The sequence below is a fragment of the Zingiber officinale genome, chromosome 11B (genome assembly GCF_018446385.1).
Source record: "Zingiber officinale cultivar Zhangliang chromosome 11B, Zo_v1.1, whole genome shotgun sequence".
NCBI classification, from domain to species: domain Eukaryota; kingdom Viridiplantae; phylum Streptophyta; class Magnoliopsida; order Zingiberales; family Zingiberaceae; genus Zingiber; species Zingiber officinale.
In genome coordinates this window covers 62,116,272-62,129,691 of record NC_056007.1, presented here as the reverse complement: position 1 = coordinate 62,129,691, position 13,420 = coordinate 62,116,272, and the positions used below count along the sequence as shown (strand labels likewise).

Here is a 13,420-nt window from a genome sequence, read left to right as displayed (position 1 = left end):
TGCATTTTGTTTGACAGACTCTCTTGTATATATGACTTCTACTTCTCAAATTTCTGAGGGAGATTCCATCCAACTTGTGCTTGACCATTCATGGAGGTTCAATGCTACTTAATCAATCAATGTATATGCTTTGTCTACACACTTGTCCATAAAAGAACCTCCAGCTAATGAATCTAACAAAAACTTATCTGAGAAAGAAATTTCCCTATAGAATATGTGCAGGGTTAGCCATTTTTCCAAACCATGATGAGGGCACTGTCTTTGTAGACTCTTGAATCTGCCCCATGCTTTAAATAATAATTCTTCATATGCCTGAGCAAAATTTGTGACGCAATTCCTCATATAAATTATTTTACTTGGAGGGAAAAAATGATCTAGAATTTGCTTCTCCAATTGTTCCCAACTTGTAATGCTTTGAAGACGGAGAGAATATAACCAAGTCCTTGCTTTATCCTTGATACTAAAAGGAAATGCCATCAACCGAATTGCATCTGCTAACACTCCTTCACAATTCACCATATCACAAAGCTCTAGAAATGTCTCAAGGTGCAGATAAGGACTTTCTGATACTTTTCCTCCAAATTTGTGACCTTGTATCATGAAAATTAACTCTGGGTCTAGTTGGAAACTTTCTGCTTCAAAATGAGGCTGCACAATGGGAGATAAAAATCTTGCAGAAATGGGTGCAGAGAAATCTCTTAAGGACCTGCTTGACATGTTAGTGCTCACGGTATCTAAAAAAAAATTATGAGAAAAGAACAAAAATGTAGAATTAAAGACAAGAAATAAAATGCTATACGAAAAGTAAGAAAGAAAATGTAGAATTTAAATTACAAGAAAGAAAGTGCATAATGAAAACAAGAAAGAAAATGCAAAGGAAAAAGAAAAATGTCTAGGGTAACTCATATGTTAATCAACTAATGTTAATCGAAAATAGTCCCCGACAACGGCACTAAAAACTTGTTATGATTCCGCAAGTGGACGGATTCGTCGTCAGTAATATAAAAGATTGTCGAACCACAGGGTATGTTGACTAAGCATTAGAGATGTTGCAAATTAAGTTATCTAGACGGTCCAAAGTTAGCTTTGGCACTTGCAAACTAACGAGAGTGATCGAAGAGAGAAAGATGGCTAAGACGAAGAGAGAGGAGAGAGAGAGAATTGATCTTAAAGGGAATGAGCTTTGAGAGATGAATTCTAGGATTTCGGTTTCACTATAATGCTAGGAGATATTACATAGATTGCTTAGTTTCTACCCTCTATGTCCATGCTCTTGTAGGAAGTTAAATTGGTCAATATCCCTAAGTATTGAATAGAGATGATTCCTGTGAAATCATATAACCGTTAACCCTTATCATGAGGGTGCCTCGGTAGATCACAGGAGTACATGTCTAGTAAATAACAATAAGGATAGAGGTAGAGATTTGGTACGGTTTCCTACTTCCTTATGGAGGAATTGCCTCTCTTTTCAAGAGAATGTCCTAGACGCCTGTGAACGGGTTACCCTTGTCACTAGGGCCCCTCGGGTGTACGATCTAGAGCACTCTGTCTACAAGAGCGGTAAATCCTAAGGGATTGTTTCTCCTTTTAAGAGAATGTCCTAGACGTCCGGAAAAGGTTACCCCTGTCACTAGGGTACCTTGGTCAATACACTCTAGGGTATCCCCTTTACGTGATTAACAATCCTCCACATCAATCAACAAATCATGCAAAGAAATATAAATACGTCACGCACACAATGCACGAATAAGGCAATAACATGTCATTGAATAGAAATGTGGCGAATCTACATAGTTCTGCATCTCCATCACATTACAAATACTCCCTAATCCTAGAAGAGGATATCTACTCCATTGTGAGGGAAGAACTACCCCAAAGCATAAAGTAAAGTATACTTACAACCCTTGATGTGAGAAGAAGGGGAAAAAGAGATGCTTGCCGAGGTTTCCAATATCTTGGGGATGCCTCCTTGCTTTGGAGATGGACAGAACGTCAAGCGACGACAGTGGATGAAGCTCTAGGGTTTCCCTCTAGGGTTTCCCCTGAAGGGGAAAACCCTTTCCCAAGGAAAGGAGCGAAGTCCCGAATCAAAGATCCCACAATGAATAGGGTTCTTGACTCTTTTATAGGATAAGGCTCGGGCACTGCACGAACCATGTCATGGCCGTGCGAGTTGTCACAGTCATGTCTATCTTTTGTACTAGTTAAGTAGCATGAATGTGTGAGTTCACACGGCCATGTCTATCTTCTGCACTGGTTAAGTGGCACGGCCGTGCGAGTTGGCACGACCATTCCTATCTTCTGCATTGGTCAAGTGGCACGGCCGTGCAAATCTGTATAGCCATGCTCTTCCTCTCTTCTGGTTAAGTGGCACGGTTGTGCGAATCCACACGCTCGTGTCTTCCTTCTGTTCTGGATACACCGCACGGTCGTGTGAATTGTCACGGTCGTGCATCAAGGGTGTGTGAACTTGTAGACCATTTTATCACATCTTAACGTGGTATTCTTGAGTTGAGGTCTTCATCAAAGATGTAGATCTTGAAGTTACCTACGTTTTGGTATAAATAACATCCCAAAACTCCAACGGACTACAAAGTTATGCCTGTTTTTCTCTTCGTGTGCAATGCAGGATTTGACACGGCCGTGTGCCAAGGTCGTGTCTCATAGAAACGAACTTTAGACCTTTAAGATCTAGTTTTCTCTGATTGAAGTCTTCATAAGTGTTGTAGATCCTGAAGTTATCTATATTTTTGTATCTGGAACGGCTCATAAATCCAACCGACCAGAAAGTTATGGTCATTTTACTTTTAGTCCACAGTGTTGGAAATTCCACTCGGCCTTCACACGGCCCGGACACCTTGGAAGCTCTAGACTCCACTTAAGCTTCATTATTTTTGCTCCAAAATCACATCCTATCAATAAGAAAACACACAAAAAGTAGATCTCTAAATAAAATAGTATTTATACTGAATATATGCTAAGAGAGGTGAACATGCATAGAATATACGTGAATAAAGTAAGTGAATGTGCGTCAAAACATGTATAAGTGATCATAAGATCTACGCACATCAGAACACGGGAAGCTCAAGCTCATCGGGAGGCCAAAACCAATTCCTCCTCTCGGTCCCTGCTGTAGCCTCTATAAAGCCTCGCGTTCACCCGTTTTGATTTTACTTCTTACCCAAATGAGGGGCCGGCCACATCCTTGCTTGGTGCCCAAGCATGGGGCCAGCCAAGCCCTCTTGGTGCCCAAGATGTGGGTCGGCCAAGCCATGCTTGGTGCCCTAGCATGGGGCCGGCCATACAAGAAGAGAAAAGGAAGTTTTGTTGATTTTTTTTTGTTAAAATCTTTCCCTTTTTGTAGTTATCTACAATGGTTAAAAGAGAGATTTTAATTTTGTTAAAAAAAAAAATTTTTAGTTATCTACAATGGTTAAAAGAGAGATTTTAATTTTATTAAAATCTTTCCTTTTTTGTAACTAATCATTATAGGAATAAAAGGAATATTTTGTTTAAAATAAAATTTTGTTATAATATTTCCTTTTATAGCTATTTACAATGGTTTAAAAGAGAGATTTTAATTTTGTTAAAATCTTTTCTTTTTTTGTAACCATCTACAATAGCAAATAAAAGGAAATTTTATTAAAAACTTTCCTTATTAGCTGCTAGAAAAGATTATAAAAGAGGAGGAGGGGATGCTCTCTAAAAAACACAACCTAAGGCTCCTCTTCTAATTTCTTGTAGCAGGCTCTTCCCTCTTTTCCCTTTCCTCTTCATAAGGGTCGGCGACACTTGGAGAAGGACCTTCACTTTGTGGTCGGTTGCTTGGAGGAGGAGAAGAAGAAGGAGGAGGAGGCCTCTTCACTTTGTATTCTTTGGTGGCCGAAATCTTGGAAAAGAAGGAGAAGGTCGGGTGTCTTTGTCTTGGTAGATCGTCACCCACACGACTTCTAAGAGGAGGAGAGGAATACAGCAAAAGATCAAGAGGTCTTTATCTACAAGGAAAGGTACAACTAGTTCTTTATTCCGCTACGAACTAGTTTAGTTTTTCTTTGTATGGATCCTGAAATACCAACACAAGAGGCTAGCAATTTTGTGTTTCAATTTTGTGCTTCAATTTTGTGTTTTGATCTTGTGCTTCGATTGAGGTCTCTTTAGTTAAACCTAGGGTTTACTGTGAGTAGTTTAAATATTCAATTTCTTTGAAAGGTTTTGTCTAGGAAGTGGTGGATGATCCCATAACCAAGAAGGTCGAGTGCCTCGCCAACGACCTAGAAGCCAATCCTTGAAATAGATATTTATTCAACTTCTGTAATATGGTTTAACTTCTGAAGAGCACATGAGTTGAACTCAGAGTAAAAATGTTAAGTTTCATTTCCAATCCAAGTTTAACTTATGAAGAATACATGTTTTGAACTTGGAGTAAAAATGTTAAGTTTCGTTTCCAATCCAAGTTTAAGAACACATGGGTTGCTAGGAAAAGTTTTGTGCTTGTACAAATTTTGTATAGGAGAAACAGAATGGAATTCTGAGTAGCACCGAACAATTTTTCTATTTTCTTATTCTTTTCCGCTGCATACTCGTAATTTTAAAATCAACAAAATAAGTTTTTGAAAACCACGTAATTCACCCCCCTTTCATGTGCGATCGATCCAACATGATGTGCCCTATATTTTATAGGATAGGCATCAGGGTTTCTGTGGAAGTCATATAGGGAGTCGGTCTCTTGCCTAGAAGGTATTATTAGCTGAATATTTTTGGGCTACCTTATAGAAGGATGCATCCCAACTAGTAAGGACTTGTTTATCTTCCTAGAAGCACTAGAACATCCCACACCACCCCCACAAAATTACTTAAAACCTCTCTGGTTTCTTGTCCATTTGATCAATGGGGGATGGATATAGTAGGACCTTTCCCATTAGCATCTGCTCAGAGGAGATATTTACTGGTAGCAGTAGATTATTTCTCAAAATAGGTGGAAGTTGAGTCCTTAGCTAAAAAAACTGAGTAAATGGTTATTAAATTCTTATGGCAATATATTATCTGCAGATTCAACATTGCACATAAGTTGGTTTCCGATAATAAGAGGCAATTCTAGGACAGAAGGATCCAAGAATGGTGTCTGGGATATGGTATTACATGGGCCTTTACTTCTGTAACTTATCCGTAAAGCAATAGACAAGCTGAAGTAACAAATAGAGAAATTATCAGAAGGTTTAAAGATTAAATTGAATTATGTTGGGGGTAGTTAGGTGGATAAATTACCCAATGTATTATGAGATTATCGCACAACTCCCCGAGAATCGACAGATATAATTCCTTTCCACCTAGTTTATGGTGGTGAGGCAATGATCTAGGTCAAAATAGTGGTAGAATCTGATCACAGGTGTTTGTATGACAAAGATAATACCGACCGGTGTCTTATGGAGCTCAACCTAATAGAAGAAGTCTGGGAAAAGGCTGTAGCTCGACTTATGTTATATCATCAAAGGATGAGACAGAACTATAACAGAAGGGTTATTCTTAGATTTTTTCAAGTGGGCGATCTAGTCTGGAAGCACATCAAACAAGTTAGAGATATTAATAAACTAGAGTCACAATGGGGAGGATCATTCAAGGTGGTACAAAAGTTCGCCTCTGGTTCTTACTATCTTGAAGATGCTGAATGCCAGAGATTGGATATGCCTTGGAGTGTCAATCATTTACATTTTTATAGAGCTTGACAAGTACGCCTGTAACTTATTCTTATATTTTATTTAACTTTTATACATTTAATAAAAGTGTAGGCGGATTCATCTCAGTCGAACTCAACTTTAAACTCTATATAGTCAAACTTGATTTTAAACTCTATACAGTCGAGCTATGACTTTAAACTCTACACAATCGAACGTGACTTTAAATTTCATCTCAGTTGAACTATGATTTTAAACTCTATATAGTCAAACGTAACTTTAAACTTCATCTTAGTCGAACGTGACTTTAAACTTCATCTCAGTCGAACGTGACTTTAAAATTCATCTCAGTTGAACGTGACTTTAAAATCTATATAGTTGAACTACGACTTTAAACTCTATACAGTCAAACTCAACTTTAAACTCTACATAGTCAAATTAGATTTTAAACTCTATACAGTCAAACTGTGACTTTAAACTCAAGTATGGGTAAGCGTGTTCTGACGCCTATGAATTCTTAAATCTTCAAGTAGTCATGTTTGTTCTAAGCCTCCGAGACCCTGGACAGATTATTAACAAGTATTCATCATGGACGGATTCTAATATTAAGGGATTATAATTATCCAGACTATTTATTTCGCTCAGCATTATATGCCTGTCCGGTTCATTATTCAGTCGGGGAATTTATTATGAAAATTGCCTATAATTATCTATACTATTTATTTCGCTCAACATTATATGCATGTCCGATTCATTATTCAATCTGGAAATTCATTATGAAAACTACCTATAACTAGCTGGGCTATTTATTTCGCTCAATGTTATATGTCCGTCCAGTTGATTATTCAATCTGGGAACTCTTTATGAAAATTACCTATAAAAGTCTGGTTGGTTTATTCCGCTCGGCACTATGTGGTTAACTAACTTATTATTTCATTTGAGAATTTATTATGAAGATTACTTGGCGATATATGGAAGCTGGGTTATTGTACTTGGTGTTATTGTCTCGCCCGATATTTTATGCAGATTAATGTATACTGCACAAGAAATACACATGGGATCTAATCTTATCAGTAATATTAGTGATTCTGAAGATACAAAAGAAGAACATGTGTTACCCAATACTATACCATACACAGCTCAAAATTTAATTATGATTTTATTTCAATAATTACATATAGTTACATGTCCTTGCATGAAAAACTTCAATTGAACTTGTTCAAGAGATCCCTTGGGAGCTCTATGAGGAGTCGGTGTTGGTCTATAGATTAGTGAGAAAGTTTTGAGGATAGATGACCGCTCTCCTACAGTTGTCGAATCACTCCTCCCACGACATGGTCGAGTGTCCCGAAAAATCTCTTAGCTAATTTCCTTTTAAAATTAATGGAGTCTAGATAAGCTCTCCTCCCAATATCTATGTGTTCATCCTCCCCATCTTTATAAGTGAATAATTTGGCCCGAGCGGTGTTCGTTCCAGTCTTTATAGCGTCCAACTGGGATTGTAGGGATTCTATATGAGCTTCTCATGCATCCAACTCCATTTGTTGATGTAGTAGCATGAAATTCTTAAAGGATAGCTCCTGAATTAGCTTAGGAGAATAGGATACATGTCTAAGCCTCACCTCTTCTAGTAAAGTAGTCTTGTGAGCTAGATCTGAAAGAGCTTTCTCTTTCATTGCTCTCTCTACTTGGATCTTGGACTCACTGCTTTGCAACTGAAGCTCTAAGTTCTATTTGTCCATTGTTTGAGATTTTAATAAATGCTAGTAGTCTTGTAAAGGCTTTTTTACACCAAAAATAAACTCATCTTGTTCTCCTATTTTCTTTTGTAAGAGGATCTTCTCGTTATCGGGAAGGGTGGAAGTAGGCTATAATTCTGCCACGCGATCTTTCAAAACTTTATTGGCCCTTTCTGGATCCACAAGTAGTCAGCTCAAGTGTAATCCAGAGGCGTAGAACTGAATAGAATAATGGCAAAGCTATAGTTTATAAAAGTATCTTAAGAAAACTTAGTTATAAACTTACCGTAGTGGCATTCTGGTTGTGTTCTTCAACATACTTGGAGATCGTCGTTCTTTGTACTTGTTTGTGTGTTTAGACCCATGATTCAGATAATAAGCCCTTCAACCTGAGTATCCCATAAGGTAAGGGTGAAGTGGCGTCCATTCCCTATTGGGATGGTAACCTAATAGAATGCTGGAAGAGACATGGGGAATTAATTGAAGACATAGATCTCGAGGGAAGAGAAGAGGAGTATCGGGCAGTTGTGAATGAACTGGAGCTGGTTGGATAGGTAAAAATTCTGATGTTGGTCCAAATGACCCAGGACCCTGATCAGGTACTAATTCTTCATATATATGGCTGGTCGATCTCTTAGTGGATGAACGCTTAGAGCAGGGAGTGGTTGAAGTAACGCTTAAAGCTGGTAGGGGAATTGGCTGAATAGTGGTAGAAGTTGATTATGTCTTTGGAGGCTGGATAACTAGGGAATTGCATGAGACATAGGTACGAGAAGGCCTGGCCTTATCATAGCAATTGTAAAACTAGAATAATTATGTTTTTGAGACCCAAGCTCTTTACCTCGATCATAAGAGATCTCGGCCAAAGTGAGGTGAGACCTTTTGGGGAGGGGTTGCTCGTGTATATTTGGACATGAGCCTCTATTTGAGATTTTTGGCGCTTGATGATGAGAGGAGTGTATAACTCCGAGGAGTTGGAAGGGGACTCCTGAATAAGGACCCTTAGAGGTGGAGGCTTGTTTAAGTTGATGCTCCTTCAATAAATCCTCCCCCATCTTGGTTAAGGCTGCTCTTGTTAATTGAGTATTTTTATACGAGAAAGCTAGGAGAATGGCCTCAAATATAAAAAAGAGTGAAAGTTAAAAGCTCATACCACAAAGGATCGGTGAATAATAAATAATTAAGTAAGAAGAAGACAGGGATTTTTACTTACCGGAGGGGGCACTTAGTTCCAGATTGACTGGAGTTAGCCCAAAAGTAAATAATAAGCCTTGTATGGTCAGCGTCGGTAAGTTAAATTTAGCGCCTTTTAGTTTCTCCAAAGATTCCCAAAGTATGGGATCTGTGGAAATGTCACCTAAGTCAGGGATAGGAGGAAGATTTTGTTACCAAGTTGTGATGAAAGCAGAAGGGGTTGGAAGACGAATGAAGAAATATTTATCCCTCCATTCCTCCTAAGTGGACACCGTATTGAATAAAATCGCTTTAGGAGGGGCTTGAAACTCGAATAGCCCATTTGCTATTTGTCGGGGAATAAAATAGTGGTAAAAGAGACGAGGAGATAGAGGCATGTTTAACAGATGAAAAACGATGGCAACACCACTTAAAATATAGAATGATTGAGGGATAAGTTGGTACAGCGAGATACTAAAATATTGGCTAACGTTGATGAAGAACGAATGAAGGAGAAAACAGAGCCCAGATATGATTTGTTCCCTAAAATTAGCCACATTTTCTCTAGGGGAGGAAGGTGAGAGCGATTATTTTCAGTAGAAACAACTATATAAGTGGGGAGACCATAGTTTAAGGGTGAGGTCGTAAGCATTGTCGATGGTAAAACTAGAAGAACATTGTGTATACTATTCGCCACTCGCATCCATTTGTGAAAGAAAAGGTTGTTAAACAAACAGAGGAAGAGAAAGGCCAAGGGTTGAAGGAGAAGTAGCAATGAAACACAAGAAGAAATTAAAGTTTTATGGTTTTATATTTTTCTCACAAAGATTTTATAGGGGTTCCTTGGAAACACCTCTCGATTTGAACCATTGGATTACAATAATGAAAAGGCAAGCTCGGTTGTGAACCGTCCGATTGTCAAAATAAGTAATAGATAAGTAAAAGGTGGTACACCTAGGATGATGCATACACACGTGTCACCAATGAAAAACCCGCAACGATAACTGATTCAATGGGCATGTAACTAGAAGAGTCAATATTTTTACCGAGGCAAGCACAGTTTTCTATGTAATTCCTTAAGGAGAAAGCATGATTAGTCTTTGTAGTCTTAAGCTGTGATGATTTTTCAAAATTCGTCCAAAAAATACTAGGTGAACGTGCTAGCCCGGAAGATCACGTTGGTTCGAGACATACTAAGTGATGTTATACCGAACGGGTTTAATTTTGACTAATCCCATATTTCTTTATTTGAGTAGATCATGAGTATTATAGTTAGTCCTTTTTAAGGCTTGTGTTCGGATGAGTATGAACTCAAATGAATCTCCAGTTTGATCCTCCATACGGATTGACGTTCTTGGCCAAATGGATGTTGCATACGACAGTTCATTTGGCTTGGGCGGGCGACCCTGAGAGGCACTGTCTCATTTTGTCTGGGTTTTACCTAGACGGAACTAAATTATCTTTACTATAGTACCCATATAGTGAAAACGGTGGGGGTTACATAGCAAAATTTGGTAATATAAATACTAACAATAAAAATAAAAATACAGTCAATAAGTTTATTCAAAGATTTAAACATGCATTCAAAGCTTAGTAGGTGATAAGAATCAACTTGAACATATAAGAAAAAATAAAGTATTAAGAAAAATGGGGAAGTAAGTCGGACGAGACAAATGGTCAGAAAGATGACTGGAGGATCGGAAGTTAGATATCCACCCTCTTTTAACTACATCATTGCTCCTTCGGCTTCGAGAAAAAGAGCCCTAGAAATGGAGTTAGAAATGGGCACATTGAACTCGTAGGTGTGGAAGAGGGTTGTCTTCCTCGCTATAAATAACTCATCTTCTCTCACCCGATAAGCTGTTAACGTTGCTCGTGCGGTCATTGTTTCAAATTGAGCGGTCAGTAAATTGGAGAGTAAGGAATCTTGCTTAGCATTTTGAGTCATCAACTCAGCTTCCTTGGAAGCTAGCTCGGTTGTGTGAGTAGACTTTAATTTATAAAGTTGAGCGCATAACCGCTCATTCTCAGTAATCTGCTCGCCCAACTTTGTTTTTATGTCTTCTCGGAAGTTTGTTTCTGATTGAAGTTGTGCCTTAAGAGTTTCTGATGTGGTCTTCCACTGAGTCACCTTCTCATGCTCAGCTTCGGCCAACTATTGAGCTTCTTTTAGTTGAGTAGATAATTCTTTTATTTGCTCAGAGTTTTATGTAGAAATCGCTGTAAGATTTAATGTTTCAGCCACTTATTCTCCTTGGCCAAATCATGCAATTATTGAGTTACATGTTGGTGCGGGAAGCATCCGATGATCAAACCTGAATTTTGATAATGGCAAAACTAAGGATTTAAAGTTAAGATTATTTGTGATCTAATGTGCTGAATGAGCTTGCAAGAAAAGTCCTAAGGTATCTTAGGTAAAAGTCCTAGCTGCGGTTAGACAGGCAGGAAAATCCTAGGGGGTGATAACCCTAGGTCCTAGGGGGTGGTAACCCTAAGAGGAAAGCCTTGGCGGGTCGAGGTCTTCCAAAAAAAGCCCTAGAGTCGGATACTCTAGGTGGAAAGTCCTGGTGTCGCGAACCAAGTGGAAAGTCTGGACGGGTCGTGGAGCAGACGTCCAGCGAAAAGACCTGAAGACTCGGGTGCTGAGAAAAAGTCTAGTCAGTCTGGAGGACCGGACTGGCAACAGGTATACTCTCCTAAGTGGAGTAGGTGAGGACACATTCTTCGCTGAGGGAACAGTAGGCGTCGGTTCGATCTAGGGTTTCCGGTCGAAAATCTGAAGTCAGAATCGGACAGTCTGGTGAGTGTCAGACTTTTATATTCATGTTATTATGAGCTAACTTTGTGTTGCAGGGTATTTTTGGGACTAACATATCTTGCAAGGACAAAGGAGCAAGCTTTGCCTCAGATGAACAATACTCGAGGTGCCCTCCATGGAGCTTGGAGGCGCCTCGGGTGCAAAAGATGAGGAGTGCGCGCAGCGAAGCTGGAGGCGCCCTCATGGAGTGCTGAGGCGCCTAGGACGCCATTGAAGGCGCCCTCTAGGAGGTTGGAGGCGCCCTCAAGTGGATAGACAAAGACTGTTTTGGGGCTGATCCACGCTACGGATTCGGCGGTGATGGAGGCGCCCTCAAGGGGCTTGAAGGTGCCCTCAACAGCCTTTATAAGGCAGTCTCGACCAGCAGCTTGATCAATCACTGACCGAGCAATCTTTCTTCAATGTACTGCTAACGAGACGATCCGGTTAAGCTACAACAAGACATTGACAACCAAGATCTTCAGTTTTTTGATTCCCTTGTGTCGGTATAGTCTTTCGGTATAATTAAATTGTAATAATCTCTTGTACTATTTCGCGATTAAAGTTGTTGCCCAAAGTAAACACTCAACGAGTGTGAGCCTTGGAGTAGGAGTCACCCAAGGCTCCGAACCAAGTAAAAACACTTAGGTCTTTCTGTGTTGTGTTTTATATTTCCGCTGCATTTACTCGTTGATTCTCCGAAACGAAAAGTGAAAGCCACGAGCGCTATTCACCCCCCTATAGCGCGTCTCAATCCAACAATTGGCATCAGAGCGGGGTCGCTTCGATCTGGTGCAACCACTAGTAAAGAATATTTTTCGTGGTGATTTTTAGTTTTTCGGAATCGATATTCTTACTGCCCTCTGATTTTTTTTTGTAATCGAATTTTTCTCGAAGTTGGTGCAACACCACTCAAGATCGCGTGTTAGTTTTTCTTAACCTGCACTACTAATCCAGGATCAAGTCCTGGGACAAGTTCTTTTTGTTGTTTTCCTTGTGCAAGTTTTTATGGCTCTTCAAGAAGGCTACAGTACAGCCCGACCTCCTCTCTTCACCGGAGAAGACTTCGGCTACTGGAAGGGTCGAATGGAGTCGTACCTTCAAACACATTTCGAAGTCTGGATGATCGTCAAAATAGGTTTTGAACTACCAACTGACGGCACCGGTAAACTAATATCATGCGAGAACTGGGATGCAACTCTGATAAAGAAGGTAGAAGCAAACGCCAAAGCAACCTGTACACTTCAGTGCGGTCTAACCAAGGAGGAGTTGAACCGTGTTGACCCTTTCTCGAGCGCCAAAGAATTGTGGCAAAACCTGATTGAGCTACACGAGGGTACATCAGATATGAAGGTAAGTAAGAGGGATCTCATTCTTAATAAATTATATAATATAAAGTTGCAAGAAGGTGAAATGGCAAGCCAACTGCATGCACGCATCCAAGACCTCCTCAACGATCTCCATGCAATCGGACAAAAGGTAGAAAATAGAGACATAATCAGGTATTCACTTAATGCTTTCCCAAGGAATACCTTGTGAGCATCAATGGTAGATGCTTACAAGGTATCCAAGGATCTCTCTTCAATTAAATTAGATGAATTGTTTGCTGAATTTGAATTGCATGAACAAATTAATACTCGATCGACCGAGAAAGGTATTGCTTTAATTGTAGGTACAAGTAGAACCTGTGAACCAAAAGTAAGACGCAGAACCGAACCGGAGTTAGAAGAAGAACCAGACTCGGACGATGACAACGATGAGATCACAACTGAACTCGTAAATTTGGTGAGAAAGCTCTACAAAAAGAAGGACTTCAACAAGAAGGATGTCAAGAAGGTGATCCAGTCCAAGGAGGTTCAAACAAGCTCCAAGATAAAGTTCAAAGTAACCTGCTACAGCTGCAACCAAAAGGGACATATCAAAGCCAACTATCCAAATCAAAAGGAGTCAAAGAAGCAAAAAAAAAAGAAAGCTCTGAAGGCAACCTGGGACGAGTCCTCATCAGAAGAATCCGATGAAGAGCTTGAACAGACGAGTTT

At 39.5% G+C, this 13,420-nt stretch overlaps 1 non-coding gene across 1 annotated transcript; it reads left to right on the top strand.

Annotated features, from left to right (window-relative positions):
• Positions 1-238: 238 nt before the first annotated feature.
• Positions 239-344, top strand: LOC122035552. Its single transcript, XR_006127097.1, has one exon. It is a non-coding gene; the product is annotated as a small nucleolar RNA R71 (small nucleolar RNA).
• The last annotated feature ends 13,076 nt before the right edge of the window (positions 345-13,420 follow it).